At 51.8% G+C, this 20,090-nt stretch overlaps 1 long non-coding RNA gene across 3 annotated transcripts in view; it reads left to right on the top strand.

The window, feature by feature from the left end:
• Positions 1 to 8,721: 8,721 nt before the first annotated feature.
• The window catches only part of LOC127664404 (uncharacterized), a 257,385-nt gene continuing 246,016 nt past the window's right edge, over positions 8,722 to 20,090 (top strand). For 2 of the 3 annotated variants that reach the window (XR_007973200.1, XR_007973202.1), the window contains exon 1: positions 8,722 to 8,793. This is a non-coding gene — a long non-coding RNA (uncharacterized LOC127664404). Of the gene's footprint in view, positions 8,794 to 9,039; positions 9,355 to 20,090 lie in introns of those variants that run through there. The other variant, XR_007973201.1, reaches the window with a different exon arrangement.

Raw genomic sequence — 20,090 nt, 5'->3', positions numbered from 1 at the left:
TTCCCTGAGTTGGAAAATCTGAATTGTTTCATGACAATTGAAAGCATGGTTGGAGACCTACCAGAGGGAGCTGCCCATGAAATATTTATGTTTCCTCAGTGTCATGGGGGCTGTTCTTCTACGTTGCCAGCCTCCATGGGAACCCTAGGTGTGCAGGGCTGGTGGCTTGCTGGTGATTGCTATTATTTGGGGACATGGTCCCAGAGGTTGTTTTACTCCCTGCTGTGCACATCAGCACAGTCAGCTCCAAGTGGGACAGAACCTGAGGGCAGAGACCATTTGGGTATACAAGTCCAGTGGTGCTGAGGGCACCTATCTATAGAGTCAGTCTGGTTGTGAGTCTTAGCCCTGCCTCCTTAGCACGGTGAGCCATGTTTTCTTAGCTGGTCACCCAAGGATGAAGAGCTCGCGCCTTGCAGGGCTGTGAGGTACGGGGTGACCTCATGTGGGGGGTCTGGTGCTGAGCCACAGACAGCCCTTGGAAGACATTGGGGTCACCCCAGAGACTGGCTCTGGGAGCCCCTGACAGATCCCTAGTGGGTTGTGGTCCCTTTCTTTCTGTAGAGTGCTTTGGAGTATTCTGTGATTCCCCTTTCTTTTTAAATCCTAAATAAATACTCATGTTGGCATGGTGTGTGCTGGCCTAGCAGGCAGCGCTGATGGGTGAGGTGCCCTGGGGGTCTTGGTGAGGAGCCCACATGCCTACCTCAGGACTCAGTGTCTAAGTGGGGCCTGGCCAGGGGTAAGGAGCCGTTGGGAAGCCTCTCCTGGCTGCCTGAGCTGGCAGATTGCTCAGGGCAGCAGGAGCCTCTTGTTCCCTGTCCTGTTTGAATTTCCTCTTAGCCATTTGCGATTCGGAGCGAGCCCATACCTGTTGACTGACTACTGGCTGAGCAGCACGGAGGGGCAACAGGTTTCGAGTACCAGTTGTGCTGCACTCGTTCTCTTGGGTTATTTCCTCATCCCAGCGAACTGTCAGCAGGTTTTCAGATGAGGAACTCACCCTGGGAGAGGCTCAGCTACTGGTCCAAGATTCCAACTAATAGCAATAGCACAGCCCCTGGATTAGGCACCCAGATGTGGGCCAGGCCTCTGCTAGTGTCTTACTCGGCATGAGTTCCTTTAGCTTTCACACCACACGAGGACTGCAGGGCTGGCTCCGCTCTCTCAGACTGAGATGCTGAGACACGGGAGAGCACAGAGCTCAGTCTGGGTGCTTCCGGGCTCGCCTGCCTTCCCTGAGGAAGCCACAGCAGCCCGAAGGTGAAAGAGATCTTCCGTGTTCTTTCTACTTACAAAGGGAAACTGAGGCCAGGGACTTGACCCCTGACACCATTTCTGTCTTCCGGGGCTTCCATCTGCACAGCTCCCTTGTCTCCTCCCTGGTACTAACTGTGAAGTCCAGGTCTGACATCTTCCCAGAGGACCCGCCTTCTGGGGGCTGACTCCCTGTCCAACAGCACCTATCAGGGCACACCCACCTGACTGGTTGGGCAGAGGCCTAGGCCACAGGTTAGGGTCAGGATCTCTCTCAAAGAGATTAGACCTGAGTGAGTCAGTAGACATTTATTTGCGTCCTCTTTCAGTTCCTCTGTTGGGGTCTAGCTTTCACGCAGACCCCCACCCTAAGCCTGAGTCCTCATGGGCCCCCCTTCTCTCCATTCTAAATCATATTCAAACTGCCTAGAATAAATCCTTGCCCCAGGGGGACAGCCTGATCCTCAGGGGCTGTGGTGGCATTTCAAGCAGGGTGGAGGGTTGCTAGTCTTGTGAAGTACTGATGAGTCTCACTTAAGGGTACCCATAGGTGGGCCTGGGTCATGGAGGGTCAGGGGCTCCCACTGGGTTCTGGGAACTAAGTTTATCTATGGAAAGAACCATCCCTGCTGACACACAAATGCAAGGCAAGGGGGCTTTGGCACATGTCTGCCGAGTTCTGCTTGAATTGGGAGTCAGGATCAAGTTTGGCAAAACAAAGCAGGAGGAGATCCTCCCGGGGCTGTAAATATGGAGGGGTGCCTTGGGCCTGGAGGCTTCTGGGGTGTCCCTGCATTTACCTCTCCTGCATTACCTGGTGTCTTCTATCAGCTTTCCAGAGTCTGGAGCACATGGTGCTAATTTCCCTGCCCCTCCTGGTCAGAGCTGTGGTCTTGGGTGCTGCATGACCAGAGAGGGCTGGGGTAGGATGCCCTATGATCCACGATTCCTCTTTCTCAGGAGCTAGGGAGAATCTGGTCTGGCACTGGGCCTGAGGGTCGTCAACCACAGGCTAGGCTAGGAGGGATCCCAACACACCCATCTAACCTGGGGAGCAAAGTTGACCTCTCCAACCATGTCCTATACAAATACACCTACCTACTTCTTCAAAGCAGGACAGGACAGAAGAAGGGGGTGTCAAGGCCAACACAAGCCCTGCCTTGGTCTCAGTTCTCTCAGTTGTAACGTGGATTCCTCGAGCTTTGGCCAGTAACTGTCCCTGCCAGAGAAAGGTTTGCTATGAGCTTCTAGAGACGTGAGGTCAAGTGTGGTGGATCTGGGGATCGGAGGGCATCCTTGAAGAGATGTCTTCTGGGTTTGCTCTCAAGACACTGCCAGGCTTTCCTCAGAGCAGAGAGGGTCCGTCAGAGAGCACGGCTATGAGGGTGGGGTACAGCAGGATTGGGGGGCTCTGGGGCTCTTGGGTGTAGTGGAAGAGGTGAAGAGCCAAATGCTAGGCCAAGGGACACTTGAGACAATGGGGGGCACTGGAAGTGACAGGTCAGGAGGTGGGTCTAGGCCAGAGCCATTGGAGATCCCAAGAGGAACTTTCTCCTTTGGGCTGGGAAAGGCCATATCTGTACCTTTGCCGCCATTTTCCATAGCAGGCCTGGTCCCTGTCTCCTGGGCAGAGGCATCCCAGAGGCTGGGATCTAGGGTCCTGGGTTCCACAGCAGGGAGCAGCTTGTCCCGAGCTGCCAGGCTTGATGGCTCTTTGTGCTTGCTCAGTGATACTGTCCCCTCGTGCCCAGCACGGGGAAGGAACCTCTTCTGTCAGCCCTCAGGAAGGAGAGGGATGACCAAGAGGCCCGGCACAGGATGTCTGGGCGCTCTTCCTCATTCTGGGCTCCGTTGAAGCCCACCAAACTTATTTTGGACCCATAAGGAGCCAGGTGCCCAAGCAGCCCTGGGTATGCATGTCGCTTTAGACTTCAGGGGTGTGTCCAGGTGTCTGAAGGCAGAGACTGCACCAGCCTCTATGCTTTCTTCTGTTCTGCAACCTTGTGGGGCGGGGCCCCCTCTCGTCCAGGGGTCCATCTGGTCCTCTGGTGTGGCAATGCAGAAGTCTGCTGTGCTGTCCACACCCCGGCCTATAGGAAGGGAGAGGAGCCTCAGGAGGGAGTACGTAGGCTCTTTCAGAGCAGGCTGTGAGTGAGTCGCTCTCTCCCTGAAGATGAGGAGGGCAGCTCTGGGCCAGAGCCTGTTCCCTCACGTTTCCCCTCCCTGCTCATCCTCTGGGGGCGGGGCCTTGTGCTGAGCCTGGAGGGTTAAAGAATGGAAGCAGCATTTCCATTGCTCATTGCTCAGCTCTACTCCTGAGTAAAAATTATATATATGTATATGTATATATGTGTATATGTCTGTGTATATATGTGTATATGTGTATGTGTGTATATGTGTATGTATATATATGTATATATGTGTATATGATGTATGTATGATGTATATATGTAATATGTATATATGTAACCCATATATGTAACATGTAATGTGTAATGTGTATATATGTATATATGTATATATGCGGATATGTGTATATGTATATATGTATATATGTATATACGCATACATGTATATATGTATATACGTATATATGTATATATGTATACATGCATACATGTATATATGTATATATGTATATGTATATACACATACATGTATATATGTATATACGTATATATGTATATATGTATATATGTATATATGTATATATGTATATATGTATATATGTATATACATACACACATGCACATACACAAACTTTTTTTTTTTGGATTTGGTTTTTTTTTGAGAGGGTTTCTCTGTATAGCCCTGGCGATCCTGGAACTCACTCTGTAGACCAGGCTGGCCTCAAACTCAGAAATCTGCCTGCCTCTGCCTCCCAGAGTGCTGGGATTACAGGCGTGTGCCACCACCACCCGGCTACACACAAACTTTTTATTATCATATTTTTTGTGCATGGGTGTTTGTCCTGCATGTATGTCTGTGAATCATGTATGTGACTTTTTGTCTATGGATGCCAGATGAGGGCATCATATCTCCTGGAACTGGATGGTTGTGAGCCATAGTACAGTTGCTGGGGATTGAACCTGGGTCCTCTGGAACAGTAGTTGGTGCTCTTAAAGACTGGGCCATCTCTCCTGCCCTGTAGATACCCTAAAAGAGGCAGAGGAAGTGAGTATTTATGTGTGTCTGTATGATCACACACATATGATTACGTCATAAACACATGGATTATGTCACAAGCTACTTTTAAAAGTGGTATTTTGGGGGACTGGAGAGGCTGCTCATCAGTTATGAGCACTTACCGATCTTTCAGAGGACCTGAGTTTGGGTTCATAATGTCACAGCCCCTTGTACTTCCAGTTCCAGACATCTGGTGCCCTCTTCTGGCCACCTCAGGTACTGCATGCACATGCTGCACATAAACTCATGCAGGCTCACACATGCATACACTTAAAAAAGTCAGCAAATAAATACATCTTTTTAAAAGCAGTGTTGTCAGGGGCCTGGAGATGTAGCTCAGAGGGTGGAATACTTGCTAGCATACCACAAGGCCCCACACTAGATCTTTAGCATCATTCAAATTAGGCATGGTGGGCACACCTGTAATCCTAGCCATAGAAGGCCAGCAATCAGGTCATATTCAACTGCTTAGTTAATTGGAGGCCAGCCTCATGGGCTACATGAGACCTTATCTTTAAAAACAGTGATGTCTTGAAGTATGTTATGCAGCTTAAAGATTGGATGATTGCTTGCTTCTTGACACTTACATGAGTTTTTGGTAGCAAAATTCCTTACAGTGGCTGAAAACTGATAGCCAAGAACTGACAAATGGTTAAAAGGACTTATCAGGCAGGTTATAATCAGCAACCAGAAGGGAGGGACCTTTGACTCCTTTCCCCTTAGTCCCAATGGAATTCTGAAAAATGGAAAAAAGCCAATCTCAAGGGGTCACCCGCTGGGTCATACTATTTATGTAACATATTCAAAATGACAAAAAAAGAGTTTCTCTTCCTTGGTGCTGGGGATTGAACCGTTGACCTCGACCACTTGGCCACTGAACTAGGTCTGCAGGAACATGGCCGAACTCCCAGCAGAATTCCCTGGGAATAGATGAGAGGGTGGGCGGGAAAGAGGGGTTGCGTGACTGACGGTGGCCACTGGAAAGGTCAGTATCTTGGGACTAATTCAGCTTCTTGATTCCAGGGAACATTTCATGTATGTCTATTTGTGTGATGTTGTGTAGCCATTTCTTCTAAATTCAGACACTCCCTCCTGGAAGGAGGCGGGGAGCCCGCACCCCCCAGGCTAAAGAAGCTAAGGAAATGTGGTAGGCTCCGGAGTTATACAACTGTCAAGCTCCCTGAGGTCACACAAACAGTGGACAGTTGCTGGGGGGGAGGGGGTCTCTTGGGTCTCCCTGCAAGTTGGGCAGGGAGCGCCAGGGGCATGGCTGTGTTGAGTTGTCACCCATTTTGGGGTGGGATTTTCTGGGTGGGATTTTCAGCTGCCTTTGAGTCGCTGACAGGCCTGTAAGTGACCACTCGCCCATGGCCTGTCACTAACTCCAGTAAACTCACTGGTTCCTCAAGCTGGAATTGGTAGAATCTTTTTCTCCCATCTGCCCTTGCTACCATGGTTGGTAGCATGTTTGTGTCTCCCTGGGGAAAGCAATGCAGAACAACCCAGAGCAATACATATGTCTTATATGTGCTGGTCTTGACAGTGTATTGGTAACATGTGGCCACTGGGAACGGGGAGAAAGGTACGCAGCAGGCCCTCTCTTGTTATCTTGGCAACTTCTAAAATGAGCAAAAGATCAGGTTGAAGGTCTGTTTAGGGGCCGAGGGCATGCCCAGAAAGCAAGTAAGAATGGCTAGCAGGACCCTGGGAAAGACAGGAGGGCCAGGGACCCGAGTGTAGGGGGGAGGCGTGGAGGGTTGCGGCACAGTCTTGAGTTACTTTGAGCCCATTCGAACCTGCATCTGGCAGAGCCAGCAGGTTGATGCGAGATGCAAGAACAGCCCATGCTGGTGAGCTGAGGAGTTCCTGGAGAATGCCCAGGAAGGAGAGAGAGGGAACGGCTGCAGTGTTCAGGGTTAGATATCTGCAGTGAGACCCAGGGCATCCTACAGAGCTGCTAGCTAGTCTGTCTCTGACATCTTGCTTGCCCTGAGAAGCATCCCTGTGGGTAGTTTATGCAGGCAGCATGTAGTTTGTAATGTTCTAGACTTGCAGTGGTCTGGGACCAGAGTACCTCAGAAGGCCATGGAAACGGAGAAAACGCTCCTGACTGGTGACTCCTCACTAGCGCCCCTTGTCTTCAGGGCTATCCCCTGACATCCAACAGTAGTTCCCTTAGAGCAAGCTAAAACAGCATCCACAGCTCAGTCCACTTCTTCCCCGGCCTCTATCTTGAGGCTGGGCTGCCCAGAGGCCCTCACTAATAGCTAATTCTCCGCCCTGCTCTCCCACTACAGCTCTGTCTGTCCAGCCCTCTCTGCCTCCCTCCCCCTGCTCACCAAGGACCTGGGACCAGACCGCAGGGAACAGCTTACCTCCTCAGTAGCAAAGCTCCCTGTCTTCTAAGCCTAGCAGACTGCCTGCTGAGCTTAGAGCCTCCAGCCTCGCTTCCCTGACCCCACTGTCCTCTTTCCTGCTCCCCGAGCCCATTGCCAGGTTTGCCCGAGCGCGGCCTTATCTGTAGGCTGGTTTATGACTGAAGAGTGGGCTTTCTGGGAAGCAGGACTAAGCCGTTCTCTAACTCTAAAACTCTCCCTTCCCCTAGCACAATGATGCATGCTAGAGGCCAGGCCTAGCTAACCCTAAAGACAGGGTTTAGGAGAAATATCATTTTGGTGAGGCTGACATGAAAACTTGAGGCTTCAAGGGTATAGCCAGTCTGGGAGGATGAACTGTGACTTCTGGCATCATCCACTGTGGAGGCTGGGCCTGTTCACTGAGTTTCTTGCGTGGCCCTGCTTCTCAAGGTAGGGACCATTTGGCAGGTGGGAAAACCAAGGCTAGTGAGAGGGAGGGGCTGGGACTGAGATGTGGATTGCCTTATGTGAGAGACCCTTTCCCCTCGCTTTTAACCCTGATGACAGTCCTGGTGCGCTAAGGCGTGGCTTTGATAAAGTGTCAGGTTCAACCTGAGCTGTCTCAGGCCTGGCTATGAGCACTGAGCTAGGCTGGGGTGGAGAGCTCTGAGACACCCTGCCCGCCTTTAGGACACACTGGGCCAAGGCATCCATGTCTTGATGGAATAGGCTGTCCAGCCCCGGCCTGCTTTTGGCCTCACATGTCTTCAGTACCGTGAAGGTTTCCAGGAGGGCCTGGATCTGCCTGCCTGTTTACTGCCACACTGAGGAATGTCTGTCTACCCCAGATCTGGATGTTGGGGGTGGGGGAGACAGGGACCCAGCCACCAGGACTGGAAGGGACACAGGCTATCTTGATCTCCAGATGAGGTAGTATCTGCTGGAGAAATTGTCGGGGAAGGCTTCTAGTCTGGGGTCTTGCTCGTTGCCCCCTTCCGGCCCCTGATAAAGAGTCCCAAACACCGGGCTGTAAAGTTGGCCATAAAATCGGGGAAGAACTGCTGGCGCAGCTGGCGTATCAAAGCGCATCGCAGACTCCCGCCAGGGTCTCCTACTTCAAGTTTATTTCTCCTCCTCTGCTTTCTTTCAGAGGTGTCTTGTAAACAGCTAAGAGGGTCATTTATAAATGTCCACTGTCTCCCCTGCTCAGACCAGGCGTTGCTGCTTCTTTCTGCTGCTTCTGTTAGGTGTAGACATGGCAGAGAGGCGCTCCAGGCACCGGACCCTGGCGACCCCTGTCTGTCTCCCTTCTCCCAGGTGCTAGAAGAGATGCGAAGTGGGGGATGGGGGGACCGGCGGTTTCTCACATCCCAAGGAGGGGTGAGTCTCCTCGAGGTGAGTGATAGCAAACCCTTAGACTCTGGTCCTGCCTAGGGCCTCCCCTAACTCCTGTGGTACTGATGGAGGTAGAGGGTGGAGCTGGCCTCACGGCTTAAGGCGCATCCAGAGTATCAGTGTGGAGAGGACTGCAGAGCCATTGCATTGTGTGAGGCTCTCATCCAGTGATTCCAGTCGGCAGGGCTCTACATGAAGCAGGCACGGAACCCTGAACACTCTCTTGGCTCTCTCTCTCTTCCTCACTGGAGAAAATACAGCCAGCCCCTAATCTCAGGGGCAGCAGTTCTTTCTGCTGGCAAGCACCCTTCAGGATCTTACTGGATCTTTAGGCCAAGCAAATGATTGCTGTTTTACTGATGCGAGGGATGGGTGCCCGTGACTGCCAGAGGGCACACAGCTGGTCGGCCTCTGTTGACCATGATACAGCTGTATTCACTCTTTGCCCCTCCCACTCTTCTCAGCGTGTTCCTTGTTGAGTTTCAAAGAGGCTCATGGGACATAATCTAAACACAGCCCTCAATACCCTGATCCCTCGCCCTCACCTCCTGACCTGTCAAGCCTGCGGCTTCATAATCGTGAGACGAAACAGAGCAAGGTACTTCCCTGGCTTCAATTCCACTTCCGGTGGTGGGAGGGAGGGGTTGGGCTCCTGCCAGGGGTGGCATTGGACAGAGCCTCTAAATGGAGAGGGGTACAAGGAAGCCAAGGCCGAGAGGGCCCCGGATTCGGAAGGCCAGTGGGCCAAACTGCGAGAATGACCAAGGGAGGAGCCTCGCCTGAGTTCCGCTTTCTTGGCCTCACAGCCCAGGGCCAGTTCTGCAGCAGGCACCGTCCACGCTAGCCAGCCTTCCTGGGCAGCGGTAGCTGCGGCTGCTTTGACCAGAGTGCTCTCCTGTTTCTTGCCTGGTTTTTGTTCAGCATGCCTGTCTGCCCCATCTCCACATAAGAGTGTTGTTCTCTCTTCCTTCTAGCCCCAGCAGAACACGGAGGTTTTCCTCCACACAGGCTGGGGCTGCGTCTAGACTTCTTCTACCCTTTTGCAAGACTGATTCCATTTTAGGGCCTGATCGCATATGCAAACCACTCTCTGACATGGATTCCCCCGCGGTCCAGGAAGACAGCCCTCGACTCCTCCAGGAGAAACAGGCTCCGTGAGGTGAGGGTGCCGGAGTGGTGGAGGAGACCCTGTTCTCAGCCAGGCCCGGATCCCTTCTTGCTCTCCTAGCTCTTTTCTAGTCTGACTTGTGGTTAGGGGACGTGTAGGCTGCTGTGGCAGAGACCCAGGCTGAGGCCATGTGGGGGAGGGCCTCCTGTCTGCCTGGTGCCTGTAATATATTTGAATTATCTCCACAGATGAGCCCTGATTTAGCAAACAGTCTAGAGTAAACCTCAGCTCAAAGACAAATACAATTGACACTGGGCTTGAGTGGTTCAAAGGTTATTGGCACAAAGCTGTCGGCTTTGTTTAACAGAGGGGCTGTATTTATGACGGCGATTCTGTACTGCCATCCATAACTTGCCAGAGTGAGGTGACGTAGTGGGCGCAGAGACAGCCTATTTACACTGAGCTGAGCTGCTCTGCTGGGAAATGCGCAGGCAATTCCACTGGGGCAAGTTGCTTTATGGGATGTTAGCTCAGGGCTGGTGCCGGCTGTCATGTGGGACACCAGTCAACCTTGTTGGGAATGGCTAGGACCTTCGAAGGGGATTGCTTCCTGGGGACATGTGTGATAGAGTGATCTGGAGGAGGGGCAGGGGGCAGGGGAGGGAGAGAAGAGGGGAGAGGTCCGCTCATTTGGGAGAGGTTTGCAAGTGCTGATCCGGGTATTTCACTCTGAACCACGGTTAAGGCCTACAGACCCTAGAGTGGGAATCACCCTGAGTCCCTGGGTCCTGGGCCATGGTTGCCGCTTGTCTTTCCTGTGTGCTGAGCTAGTGCAGGGAGAAGGAACCATGGCTTGGTCTTATACCGAAGAGAGAAATGGACCTGCAGTTTTGGGCAAGTAAGTTCTACATATATTAAATTCTCTCAGAGAGCGATTGTCCCAGGACTGAATGAGGAAACTGGCCACAAAGAGCCATGGCTAAAGCTGGCAGTCAGAGGTAGGCAGGGTGACTTCAAAGTCTAGCCTCTGATGTGGCTCTTGGGAGAGGGTAGGCAGCCCACACCAAGGCCTGGCTGTGTGCTTCTCGTATGAGCCAAGTCTTGCCGTCCCTGGAACTCACACCGAGGAAACCATCCTCTGTCCATAGATGCTCACTGATTACTTAAATATCACAGAGGAGGATGAACAGAAGGTCTCAACAATGGTAGATTTTACAACATTAATTATGGGCCTCGTAACAAAATAGAATATTATACATTGTTTTCCATCGATGTATGTGACTTAGCAAAGTCATAAATTCATAAATTGTTTGCGTAGTGTGGTTTTCTTTTTGGGGGGGGGGAGGAAATATGCATTTTTGTGTATGCATGCGCACACGTGTGTGCTGCAGCCCACACGTGGAGGTCAGAGGACAACTTGCGGGAGCCAGATCTCTCTTTCTACCACGGGGCTTTGGGGATTGAACTCAGGCTGCAGGACCTTGGTAGTAAGTTTTTTGACAGGTTCAGTCATCTCTCCTGCCCCTCCCCCCACAGTGTGCTTCCTCACATTCAAAACAATCCATAGAAAAGACTAAAGAACTTGCAGGATATGTTTGAAAGTCCTGCTGCAAGTATGTGCTACTTTTTTTTTTTTTTTTGATAATCTCCGGGAATAATTTTTACACGAAACAAACAGAAATCAAAGCTCTCCTCCAGTGTCCCTGGGGAAAGGCAGATGTTTGGCTGCTCATTTTGCTTGGTTCTAGGCTGGGGGGAGTGACCCTTGGGGCTGTCGGCACCCTGCCCGTGATCTCCATGTCCTGGATCTAATGGGTCACCTAATTTTAGTGCCTGCTGGGGGCAGGCAGCTGCTGAAGTGTGGCCCCAGCTGCCGGGTAGACAGTTGGGGGTGCTGGTGCCAGTGTCTCCGCCAGGGCATGAGGTCAGAGCACAGCTTGGGACCTGGCTGGCTAAGTCACAGAGGCTCAGGGGAGTCTCAAGTGTCTACCGCTCGGAACATCACAGCACGCATTCTGAAAGGAGCGGACTAGCCAGGATCCCTGAGCTCAGCCGAGGTGAAGGGGCTTCCGGAGCAGGGGAGGAAAAAGAGCCACAGGCAGTAGGAGATTGCGGGCCAGCAAGCCCCCCACGGGGTTTCTAGTTGATGGCTCCAACTTGTCTCTCCGCCCAGACCCACCCATCTGTCCACTGGGGCTTGCATGGAGACAGGAGAATTTCCCCAAAGGTCTTGGCTGAGGGCCTCTTCTGATAGCATGCAGCTGTGGGCACCATGGCCGTAACCAGAATAGGTACAAATATGGGGTCTCCAGGGGTGTGAACTTGGGATCATCAGCTCTACTGGGAAGACAAGTCCAAGCAGCAAGCAGGGTTTTTAGGCCTCCTGTAACCCCCAATTCTGCCTCCCACCATTGCCCCTCAAAACTTGTCTGAGTGCCGCATTCAGAACCTTTCTGAGTTTGGCTTTCCTTTACCTTTCTCCTTTTCTGCTCATATAGCTCCTGCTCAACTGTTTCCTTAGGCTTGGGCGCCGCTCTTCTGCCTGTCTTACCCTCTAGTTATTTATGGAATATCAGCTACAGACTGGGCAAGATTCTCCTGGTAAACTCCTACTCATCCCTCAAAACCTTGATGTTTTGTTTGACATGCCTTCAGCAGTGTGATCTCCCGGTCCTTCTCCATTGATGATGATGTCTCATGTCTTGTGTCTCATGCCATCTCATGCTTCTCCTGTACTGCACCTGCTTTTCCCACTAAGCCTTGGTAACTTGCTCTGTGTTCCCGACACAAGGCATATCTCTCTGGAAATGGATATTGGGTGTCACGTACAGAAGACAGCTATTAGTTAAAGCAAATGGGAGGACCCTAGAGTTGTAAGGACACGGGGAACGATGACAAACTATGTCGACTTACACTTACTGAGCACATACCAGGCCCAGGGCTGAGTGTTTCCCATGTCCTCACCCACTGGACCACACCCCCACATTCTGAAAGCAGGTATTGCTCCCCTCTCTTCTACAGATTGGGAAACTGAGGCACAGGAACAGGTATGTTCCATGTAGCCAGAAAGCAGGCGAGCTATTCAGGTGACTGTCTAGATTCCTTCTTATGGTGTACTGCTGGGGGTGGTGAGGTCAGGGAACTCATGGGAAGGGGGTGAAGGGCAGGGCGGCTCCTAAGGAGTCCTGGGCACTCTGGCTGTTGGCAGCAGACAGTGCTTTCCTGGAACAAAAGCACTTTCTTGCCTCTCAAGCACAATGCAGCCACACGTGTGCAGAGCGCCATTCCTTGCTGGCTCCTGTTCTGCAGACACAGCGGACTACGCTCAGGTAGAGCATGGCTTGGCCGGCCAGTGTAGCTCTCATGAGCATGCAACAGAACAAGCCTGGCCCAGGTCCCAGGGGTGCCTCCCTCTGCTTACAGACATCTTGAGCCTTGAGGTAGTGTGGGGCCATTTCTGAAGCCTCATATATTTTTCTTCCTTCCTTCTGCCAAGGCTTAATTGTCTGATATGAGGTGGTTCAGGAAGCCACCTCATATCTTTTGACTTGTGACAGACGCAACGTTGAGTCTAGGGGAGAACAGGTCTGGATGTTATAATGTAGGTCCCACCTGTGATTGGTGATAAATATATGCTTAATGCATTAGCAGGAGGAGCAGGCTGATGACAGAAAAGCAGCTACCTGGTGGGGATCTTCTGGGCTTTTCTCTAGCATCTATTCTCCTACTTGGGTCAGAGAAGAGACGCCTACACCAGTGGTTCTCGTCCTGTGGGTCTCACCCCCTGTGGTAACCCTCTATCTCCAAAAACATTTACATCATGATTCAGAACAGTAGCAAGACCAGTTATAAAGTAGCAACAGAAAATAATTTTATGGTTGGGGGTCACCATGACATGAGGAACTGGATTAAAGGGTTGCACGCGGCATCAGGAAGGTTGAGAATGGCTGTCCTAGAGGAAGGGTTGGGTTGGCCATGCTCCATGCTCCTTCGCCTTGGACCTCTGCAGGAAACTACCGCAAATGGGTTCTTAAAGCAGCAGAGAGCTAAGCACTCATCGTTCTGGAAGCTAAGTTCAAAACCTTGAGGACATGGGCACAGGGGAAAAGTTCCTGAACAGATCACCAATAGCTTATGCTTCAAGATCAAGAACTGACAAATGGGACCTCATAAAATTACAAGGTTTCTGTAAGGCAAAGGACACTGTTAAAAGGACAAAACGGCAACCATCAAATTGGGAAAGGATATTCACCAACCCCACATCTGATAGAGGGCTAATATCCAATATATACGAAGAACTCAAGAAGTTAGACCCCAGGGAACCAAATAACCCTATTAAAATGGGGTACAGATCTTAACAAAGAATTTTCACCTGAAGAAATTCGGATGGCCGAGAAGCACCTTAAGAAGTGCTCAACATCATTAGTCATTAGGGAAATGCAAATCAAACCAACCCTGAGATTTCACCTTACACCAGTCAGAATGGCTAAGGTCAAAAACTCAGGAGACAGCAGGTGTTGGCGAGGATGTGGAGAAAGAGGAACACTCCTCCACTGCTGGTGGGGCTGTAAGATGGTACAACCACTGTGGAAATCAGTCTGGCGGTTCCTCAGAAAACTGGACATGAGACTTCCAGAGGACCCTGCTATACTTCTCCTGGGCATATACCCGAAGAATTCCCCGGCATGTAATAAAGACACATGCTCCATTATGTTCATAGCAGCCTTATTTATAATAGCCAGAAGCTGGAAAGAACCCAGATGCCCCTCAAAGGAGGAATGGATACAGAAAATGTGGTATATTTACACAATGGAGTACTACTCAGCAATTAGAAACAATGAATTCACAAAATTTTTAGGCAAATGGTTTGATCTGGAAAATATCATCCTAAGTGAGGTAACCCAATCACAAAAGAATACACATGGAATGCAATCTCTGATAAGTGGATATTAATTAGCCCAGAAGCCCTGAATACCCAAGGCACAAATTGCATAACAAATGACTCCCATGAAGAAGTATGGAGAGGGTCCTGATCCTGGAAAGGATTGATCTAGCATGGGAAGGGAATATAAGGACAGAGAAAAAGGAGGGAGGTGATTGGAGAAGGGATGGAGAGAAGAAGGTTTATGGGACATATGGGGAGGGGGGATCCGGGAAAGGGGAAATCATTTGGAATGTAAACAAAGAATATAGAAAATAAAATATTAAAAAAAAAAAACAGAGTATGAGCCCTTCCTTTGGGCTCGAGGGACCCGACATATTTCTCCCCTGGCTTTCAGGCATTACTGGCACCTCCTGGAATCCCTTGGCTTACAGACCCATCACACCAGCTTCTCTTCATTTTTACCTGACAGTATCTGCACGTCTGCGTCCAAATGTCCCTTTTCTCATGGGGACAACAGCTGTCGCGGGTGAAGGCCCACCCCCCCACTCTGATGGGCCCTCCTTTTAGTGAGTTATACCCTGGAGAGTTAGGACTTCATCATGCTCTTGAGAGACACACTGGCTGTGGGAAATGCCTGGGCGGGGGGGGGGGGGGGGGCGGCTTCGTGGAACCGCTGAGCCTGGCTGTCGCCCTTTCTCTAGTAAAGCTCTGGTCTTGAACCTGCCACAGCCTCAGCTGGAGGGGTTCCCAGCCTGGTATGGTGAGAGACTGGCTGAGGCTGGCTGAGGGGCTGGGAGAGCAGGGTGGAGCAGCCTACTAGAGCAGCCCAGTCTCTTCTGTTTCTGCCATTCTTCTTAGAAATGCAAATGGCATCTGGGAGGAATCCTTTCAGAGGATGAAAGCAGTTTTTAAAAAGACATTAATCTCTTCACTCACTCCCTTCTGATGGCTGGAGATGAGTGACAAACCTCCTAATTGAAGATGGTGGTGCTGATAAACCCACAGTAGCCTGGGGAAGGATGTCTTGGGCTGTGAATCACTGTGTGCTACACAGATTCGGAGTGTCTCTCCTGTGGCAACTCCTGGCCCTGGGTGCCTTCCGTTGGCACATGAGGATGGGGATGGCACGCTGTGGGTGAAGGCCAGAGAGCCAATTGCTAGCTGTCCGAAGCACCCTGACCCAGGGGAATCTTCCTTGGGAGCAGCAGCTGCACTGGGTGGCTGAAGGGGCAGGAGTGCCTACTGTGTGCGCCACCTACTGTGTGCACCACCAGCTGGGCCCATAGTGCCAAGGACACAGTAGATGTACAGTACTGGGCCCATAGCGCCTAGGGCTCAGTAGGCGTGTGGCCATATAGTTGTGTAGGGCGATGAGATGCTCAAGGCAGACAGACACCTTGGGACCTGGTCCAGCCCACGTGAGCCCCTTTCTTCCATCATTTTCTCCTCCTTACAGCAATCCTCTGCAGTAGGAGGGTTCAGGGGCTCTGCAGCTGTCAGCTCACAGGACCTTCTGCCAGGACGCCTGTTCTCAGGGCAGATGCGTCTTCTTTAAAAACCAGCCTTTCTCCCCTATAGGACAAGGTCTCACTACATACCTCTGGCTGTCCTGGAGCTCCCGATGTGGATCAAGCTGGCCTTTAACTCACAAGAGATCCACCTGCTTCTGCCTTTCGAGTGCTGGGATTAAAGGTGCACACCAATTCGTCTGGCTTAAAAATGATATATTTAGTGTGCATGGGGATGTATGTACGTTGCATACAGTGCATGGGTGGAGGTCTGAGGCCAACTTGTGGGAGGAGGCCTCTCCTTCCACCATGTGAGACCGAGGATTCAGGCCCTCAGGCCTGGCAGTCAACGCCTTTCCCGGCCGTGCCCGTCGCTTGCCCTTTCTGATATAAACACCCGTGATCTCCTAACTTGTACAGGTACCTTTGGAGGGTCTCCTTGGCCTCACTTGTGGGCTGTGTGAAGATTCACACAGCAGTAAACAGAGTAAGCCATGGCTTAGACTCTGTGAGCCTCCACAGCCATCCTGGGGTGTTGCCAGAACTGGGGGTCTGAAGGATAGTGGGGGTGAGTGGAGAGCCTCTTTGCTTTACCTTTCCCTTCTAGTGTCCCAACCCGATGTCGGGAAGTGCCACTCTCAAATGGGGAATGTCCTGTGGGCAGTTTGCTGCAGGCCTGGGAGGGAGTTCGGGCTGCACTTGTCTGCATGCATGTGTGTGTGTGTGTGTGTGTGTGTGTGTGTGTGTGTGCGTGCAGATGAAAGACAAGGCTAGCCCTTCAACCCTTTGTTCTCTCATTTAAAAATTCATTCAAAAGCATAAGCTGTAATGTTCACCCCGGGGCTCTAACGGGAGAGAAAACTAACCTTGCCTGGCCTCACGGAACACATGACTGTTGGCACAGAGGTGGTGCCGACCACCCCATCAACAAACTAGTGTCGCTGAGCATGACAGCCTAGGTCCCCTGAGGTGCTGGCTCCTTCTTCTATACACCACAGGGCCTCTGTTACTCATTTCCTGGGAGGAGCCCTCAGGGAAGCTAGGGATGTCCTCTGGAGGTCCTCATGCAGGGACTGGTGGTGTTGACCCCTGTATTGATATGGGGGGGGAGCGGGATAGGGGCTCTTCCAGCACAGAGGACTGGAACAGGGGGACATGGCTTGAGTGGCCTTCTGTGAGGTGCCATGTTCAACCCCATACAGCCTGAGAGGTAACAACAAATCAGTAACATTGTTTCAATCTTTAACATTTTGTTATTTTTTTGTTTTAAGCGGGAATTTTTTTTTACCACAACTTTAAAAAAAAATTCTTGCACAGGAATAGTGTTTATGTGATGATGGAGGTTTGACTGCCCAGCATTTTCACGCCTCATGCCACTTCCCGGGACAGAACTAGACAGGGGTGTTCTGTGTCTGGGAGCTTCCTCTGGGGGTTTGTGTTCTCCCAAGGAAAAGGGGAGAGAAAGTTGCCCTCCCTGGAAAAGAGCGTCAGTAACACAGCTGGACCTGCCCAGCCACCTGCAAGTCTGAGAGGAGAGCTTTCTCCAGAGCGGCCCAGCTGCCCCTGGGTGAGGCCTTCCCCACTCTTTCTCAGATCAGAGGCCCTGCACCAAAGCAACCTGGGCTGAGGACACCCTCTCAGGTCAGGACGGTGCCAAGAGCCAAGGGCTGCTGGGGCTGGGAGTAGGAAGAGAGGTCCTGGAAGGCAGGGTCCGCAGAAGCCAGCTCCAACAGCTGGGTTTGTATCCGAGTCACCAGGGAGCTATGTCGTGCTGGCTGACTGCAAGCCGTGTTGGCAGGGCCTAGACTCCCGGGCCTGATGTTCGGTTTGCTGTCAGCACTCAGCAAATAATAAATAATAATAATATCTCCAGCATGTTTGGGGAGCCTAAGGGGGGAAGCAGCACAGAAAACATGTGTTTCATCTCATAGCGGGCACTGGGAAGCTGATGTCTGCTCAGCGTCTCTCTTCAGATGGATTTGGGGGAAAGCTAGAGGCTCCTCCCCAACATCTGCAGCTTGCAGTAGGAAAGCCAGCAAGGTGCAGGGCCTGTGCCGGTGCAGGCATTGTTGCTGGAGGGTCTCAAGCCTGCCCTCTGTTACAAGCCCAGGTTGTCCTTAGATGTCCTGAGACTTGGGAGATGGGCAGGCCTGGGTGTGTGTTGTGACTTCAGACTGGTTGCTGAGCCCCCCCCCCCCCCCCGCCCCGGCTATTTCATCTCCCTATCCTTATAAAACGAGAGGACACAGCCACTGTAGAGTGGGCACAGTGGTCATGCAGGCTCCGTCCACTGTTGGTCCTCAGGGGGATGCCGACACGTGGTCTTGTGGAGAAAGATCGTGAGGAGCAGGCCAACATTCACACCGGTCTCAGAGAAGGCTAGTTACTGGCTACGCAGTGCTGCATGCACCCACGACCATGTGTTCATATTCATTGTCACAGGACTGAGGGGCTTCTGTGGAGCAAGGGTCAGAGAGGTTTAGTGTTTGGTGCTGTCGCCCGTGGGAACTCAGTGGCATAGCCGTAGTCCCTTTGGCACCTGCGCTTGAGGGCTTAACATTGACCTTTTGCTTTGGGTTGCAGTTCCCAAGGAGGTAGTGCTCAGTGGGGAAACTGAGTCAGGCAGAGATGGGGCTTGAGAAGATCCCTGGCACAGTTCCTTAATTATTTTCTATCTTTTCAGAGGGTGGAGAGGAACTGGAGCCTCCCCTCCTCCCCTCCCTGTGTATGTGGGAAGCTGGAGGTGTGGAGCCCTTCTTTCTGAGGGGCATAGCTGGCCTCCCCGTGCATGAGGTGGTAGGGGAGGAGCAGGGTCCCCTTTTCCTAAAGAAGCTGAATTCCCATTTCTCAGCTAGGGAATCCCAGGCTCCCTTGACAGGGATCTTGATGTGCTTTGGCTGTCAGGATGAGTGATTCTTGGGACCAGATCTTTCCTGCTGTGTAGAAGTCACAGGCCATTCTCCCCAAGCCGAGACGTGTTTCTGGTATCTTCCTTCCTAAGGCCTCGTTCCCTTCCTCTTCCCACTCCTGGATCCTTCGAGGACTGTCATTACTTACCATGGGCTTCCTGGCTGCTTCCAGATAGCTGCACCTCCCGGAGGCCCAGAGAGCCTCGACGCTGTCCCCTTTGGCCTGGCTCAGTGCGGTGCCACAGGGGATGGGCCACTTGTCAAATGCTATTGTTGAATTTTCTTCGCTTAGACTCTGCTTGTTCCAACACCCTGCAATGACACGGGTGTTAGCTGAGCAGCAGGGACTATAATTATCAGGGGATGAGAGACAAGAATCTCCTGGTGCTGCAGCAGCTGCAGGCAGGAGCGGCTGGCTGATCTATCCCCAGAGGGGAAGCCACTCCAGTCAGCTGGCCTCTAAGGAGCCTCGGGGTTCAGGCCCTTCGTCCTTGCATTTGCTTGACTGCAGCCACCCTGGGAGGTGGGTTTCCACCCTCTGCTATTTCTTGTATGGTGTGTGGCCCCCACGTTGCTTGGGGGGGGGGGGGCTGAGAGGACATACAGGCACCTTGTGTGGTCCTGTGAACTTGTCAGGTAGCTGTGTAGGCCTGACTGCATGGGTGTTGGGGTGAGGGCTGTGGGGGCTGCCTCGGTGGTCATGGCTGGTGAGGGCCTTTACTCCGGACAAGTGTGAAGCCATGCCTGTAGGCTCAGAAAGTCAACTTCCTTGTATGTATGACAAACCAGACTCAACAGCAGGGGTCCGTTAGGCGCATGCTATGGTGGCTTAGTAAACACTCATGGAGACCACCTCCAGGTGCCTGGTGCTTGGAGCCTAAGTTAGGTGAATCCATGGTGTCCTGGGAACGCTTGGAGCTGTGGGGAGCTGGTATATGTGGGGGACGCTCTGTGGTCTGTGGTTGGTCTGGGGAGTGATGCTTCCTTGTAGGTAGGCATGAGAGACAAGGAGCAGGTGACTGGACTCAACTCTAGGAGAAAGATTGCTCTGCGCTCCTAGTGTATGATCCGGAATGGAGAGAGCTGGCGTGTTAGGGATTGCATTCTGGTCACATGGGGCTCTGGTAGGCAGACGTAGACCACTGCTATTTACACATGGGGAGATGATTCCTGCCGAGGGAGCAGCTCAGAATAGACTTTGTCCTTAGCACAGGCCTGCCCTCTGAATGGCTCTTCTCTCTTTCTGAAACTAGATTTCTTCCTGAAGTAAGGTCTAAGGTTCTGTTTTCCTTGGGGTTTTGTGGATGGCATAAAGGAGAGCTGGGCTGGGAAGTGTAGAAGGCGCCTTCAGAGTCTTGTGGGTGTAGGATATAGACACACTGAGCAGGCCTCTATAGCAGGCCCCATGTTTAAGGAGGAACACTTTCTCCTATGACTTCGGTTCCCCAGTGGAGTCCTGTGACTGTTAGTAATGTGACTGTCTAA

This window comes from Apodemus sylvaticus, chromosome 14 (assembly GCF_947179515.1).
Source record: "Apodemus sylvaticus chromosome 14, mApoSyl1.1, whole genome shotgun sequence".
Taxonomy (NCBI): Eukaryota; Metazoa; Chordata; class Mammalia; order Rodentia; family Muridae; genus Apodemus; species Apodemus sylvaticus.
This window is presented reverse-complemented; position numbering and strand designations above follow the sequence as displayed.